Here is a 4,772-nt window from a genome sequence, read left to right as displayed (position 1 = left end):
GTAAAACTTCTAGGAACATGGACAATCAACAAAAACCACAGCAATAATACTGTATGTACTAGTATGTGTATGGGTTAGGATCAATTAATTTTATATATATATATATTTTAATGAAATTGTGATCCTCCTCTTTTCTAAGTAATTTATTAAGCTTTGATTTACACTGGTGAAGAATTAGATGGGGAAGAGAACAGGCAAGGAAGAGATAACGTAATGCTGGGGTGCGGCAAGGGATTAAATCCACGAGCTGTCAGCACGTGTGTTTTCTGCTGGGAGTTTTATCCATATGGACGGCACAGTGTCCATTAAATTGTAAATTGTATTGGAGCACAACCCACAAGGAAGCTGAATGTGAATTGACTTTGAAATAAATGAAATAGAATTTAATTCTATAAAATTGAAAATGGAATAATCTATTGTTACACATCCTATACAATATATTTATTTTGAACATGGTTACAATACTTTTCAAATAAGCTTGATTTTACACTCATGTTTCTCAAAAGTATTAATTTTAAGTATTTTTGTCAAGAGATGTTTAACATATACTTTTTATGTTCACTGACATTCTGGGATGTATTTACTAATGCATTTGGAAAAGTATTTTTTTCTGATATTTATACATATAAATTAATTATGAATTACTATAGACCACAACCTGACATATGATTAAAAACATTTAAATTGTTTAACTTTTTTACTATTTTGTAGGTTTGTCTATAGTAATTCATCATTATTTTTACATGTAAATACCGGGGAAAAAATCATTTTGTCCAGAATGCATTAGTTGCAAAATACTCCAGAATGTCAGTGAAACAACAACAGTGTTAACATTTTTCCAAAAATACAACAATAATACGTTTGAGAACTTTTCTGTTGTAATCAAGCTTATTTGAAAAATGTTATCTGTAATCTTTGCTGTAATAAGTGGCCGATGCTTTTTGGTAAATATTTGTCAAAAGAAATTTAGACTTCAATGTTTCATCGCAGTTGAATTAACTTTGAATTGCTTTGAAATTCAATAGCTACTTCCTGCGAGTGTGCAATTTCAAATTCGAATTTCATTTCCCTGAGTGGAATTTAATTAAATGGCAATTATTCTGAATCGACACCAACCCTGGTATGTGTCATTGAGAATGGGCATTTCCATGTCATTTGACTTGATGAACTTGTCTGTCGTGATCCTCACTAACTACACATTTGGAAACTATTTCTCCTGAAATCCTCAAAATCTCCACATGACTTACTTTAGATATTAAACTGTTCCAAACACACATTGGCTGCATTTTTATCTCAGTTCAGTTTCTGTATCTTGCCAAAGAATATAGTGGAAATTATGCATAACTTAAAATAATGTGAATGTATGAAGAAAATGCATCTGAGGAATTTGGGCTGGTTACCCAGGGTGGCACAGATTAAAATGGATCATTATGTATTTAAACGTATGCATAAACTCAAAAGATAGGGGTACTGCTTTTGATTTTGTAAATAGACAATAAATGTTTTTTTATAAGATTCCTCACTTGACCACCAATCTAGAACAAAACTCTTGGTCCATGTTTATATTGATTAACAATTCAATTTAAAATAATGTTCAATGGTAGGAAAGCGTATATTCTTTAGAATCATTGATATAGTAAGGCACTACCGTTCAAAAGAAGTTTGGGGTATGTAGAAATGTCCTTGTTTTCCATGAAAAATAACATGAATGAGTTGTAAAATGAATCGGCACTATAGTTAAGACGTTGATAAGGTTATAAAACATGTTTTTGAATTGAAAATAATAAGATTGTGTCTTCAAACTTTTGCTTCCGGTCAAAGAATCCTCCATTTGCAGCAATTACAGCCTTTGCAGACCTTTGGCATTCTAGTTGTCCAGATTGTTGAGATAAGAGATAAGTAGATTTCACCCCATGGCTTCTGAAGCACTCCCACAAGATGGATGGCTTGGATGGACAACTTCTTAGCGTCCATACGGTCAGCTGCTCCCACAACAGCTCAATAGGTGTTGAGATCCAGTGACTGCTGCCACTCCATTATAAGACAGAATACCAAGCTGACTAATTCTTCGCCTAAATAGTTATTGCATAGTTTGGAGCTGTGCTAAGTTGGGACAATTGTCCTGTTGTAGGAGGAATGGCTCAATTAAAGCACCGTCTACCAGGGTATGGATGGCGTTGCAAAATGGAGTGATCAGCCATCTTTCTTCATATCCCTTTTACCATGTACAAATCTCCACTTTACGCCACAAAAAGCACCCCAGACCATTCACATGCCCTCCCCATGCTTAACAGGTGGTGTCAAGCGCGTCCTCCAGCATCTTTAAAAAAATTTCAGCATCTTCACGAATGTTCCTTCTTTGTCATTCGAACAACGCTCAAACTTAGATTTGTCTGTCCATAACACTTTTTTTTACAATTTCCTCTGTCCAGGTGTCTTGTGTTCTTTTTGCCCATCTTAAATCTTTTATTTTTATTTGGCACTCTGAGATATGTCTTTTTCTTTGGCCAACTCTGCCTAGAAGCACAGCATCCCGGAGTCGCCTCTTTCAACTGTTACGTTGGAGACTTGGGGGTGCGGGTACTATTTATGAAGCTGCCCGTTGAGGACTTGTGAGGGTGTCTGTATTTCTCAAACTAGACACTCTAATGTACGTGTCCTCTTGCTCAGGTGTGTGCACTGGGGTCTCCAACCGGGTCGTTTCTATTCTGGTTAAGAGCCAGTTTGTAACTGTTCTTTGAAGGGAGTAGTACATGCAGTCGTTGTCAGATCTTCAGTTTCTTGGCAATTTCTTTGCATGGAATAGCCTTCATTTCTCATAGAACAAGAATAGCGCTGACGAGTTTTCAGAAGAAAAGTATTTGTTTCTGGCCATTTTTGAAGCCTGTACATCGACCCACAATATGCTGATGCTTCAGGATACTCAACTAGTGCTAAAAAGGTCCAGTTGTTATTGCTTCTTTAATGAGCCACAACAGTTTCAGCTTGTGCTAACAATAATTGCAAATGATTTTCTGAATGATCAATTATGCCTTTTTAAAATGATGAACTTGGATTAGCTAACACACGTGCAATTGGAGACACAGGAGTGATGGTTGCTGATAATTGGGCCTCTGTATCCCATTGTAAGATATTCCCAAAAATCCTGCATTTCGCCAGTACATAGTCATTTACATATTTAACAATGTTACATGTATTTCTGATCAATTTTTATCGTTATTTTAAATGGACAAATAATTTGCTTTTTCTTTCAAAAACAAGGAAATGTTTAAGTGACCCCAAACGTTTGAATGGTAGTTACCATACTATTTCAAAAAAAACTATCTAAATAATGAGTCATACCTTATACACTTCAAGTGATTCTATTAATATATGCTCTGGATTTGTGGTTTTTGTTCTGGAGACTTCCCCTGTGTGGTTTGCCGTCCATTTATGCATGTTTGCTGGTATATAAAGACTGAGGGCTTTAGATCATTCACATTGCGCTCCTGATAGTCTACAAGTATGCTACTTATTTATTTGTTTATTACCACACTGTTTTAAAGTGTGAAGGCGCCAAAGTCAAGGGGCAGATTGGGCTATCACTGCCAATGGACCATTTCCTTCTCCCATGCACGCAGGCGCACACAATGAAATCACAAGTTGGAAAGGCCAATAGGATACATCTTAAGTACATGCCCTCATTCACATTCAATATATGAAGATATAGATGTGTTTCCACACACCACTTTTTTCTCATCTTCGGCTATAACAGTGCCCATTGCCGTTATCCTGTAGTACGATCCAGAGAAAAGGAGAACTGTGTCTGTGTGGCTAGAATAAGTGCATCGAGTCAGTGCGTTTCTGTCATTGAGGTTCCCTCCTACCCACACTCTCATTAGTCTGCTCACCTAACCAACTTGTTCTTATACCTTTTTTTCTAGGTGGGGGTCAATTGCTTGAGTTCACACTTCCCCAACCTTAGCGAAACTGCCATTTCATGTTGCGCTTTTTCATTCATCCTCACTTCTCCGCTTCCCTTATGTCTGCTGTCAAAGGTGCTGTAATGCATAAAAGTAATTCTGAAAGCTCCTGTCAAGAATCTTGTATGAGGCAAAGGCAAGGGTGAAGTTTTGTATGGAAATATCTTGTGTACAAGCATGAATGATGAGCTGAAAACATGCAAAAACAATCGGTTTTAGATGTGAACCAGGACGAATACATTGGAATCTCTTCAGCGCTTCTCTAGCTTGCTCTGGATTCTCTGTAACTACGCTCTGGTCCCACCTCATCTCGCACAACAAGTTGACTATGTTAGTAGGTCTAGAGGTTAGCGCTAGTAACGGGGTGTAGTCGGCCTGAACCAACGGAAGCTAGCGCTTCTATGCACTTGAAGCATTAAGACCGACAATCGGCTGTAGGTGGTTTCCACCACGGGGACGAGAAGCGCTTGGTGGTGGGCTCTTTTGATACTGAGTGCCGGTGGCAACCGTCCAGTGCAAGAAGGGCACGATATACCTGCCGGAGGTACGGCACACAGCATGATCACGTGTCCCTATGGTTCTTGAGACTGTGGGACTCAAACACGAGACTCCTGAAGGACTCCCGTTGTGTTTTTTTGCAGAAGCTGCAGATCTTGGCGCTAGGCGATGGCAAACCTCCTCCGGCGTTTGGAGCGGGTCGCCTTGCTTTACCCCTGCTTTCTCTCGATACCTCTTGGCCGGGTGGCCTGCACGGAGGGGTTGGGACGCTGCTGTAGGGGGCTCGGTGACCTCGGGTGCTCGGGCCATAGA

The sequence above is a fragment of the Salvelinus sp. IW2-2015 genome, linkage group LG37 (genome assembly GCF_002910315.2).
Source record: "Salvelinus sp. IW2-2015 linkage group LG37, ASM291031v2, whole genome shotgun sequence".
NCBI lineage: Eukaryota > Metazoa > Chordata > Actinopteri > Salmoniformes > Salmonidae > Salvelinus > Salvelinus sp. IW2-2015.
The sequence above is the reverse complement of the archived record's forward strand: the minus strand, read 5'-3'. Positions refer to the sequence as shown.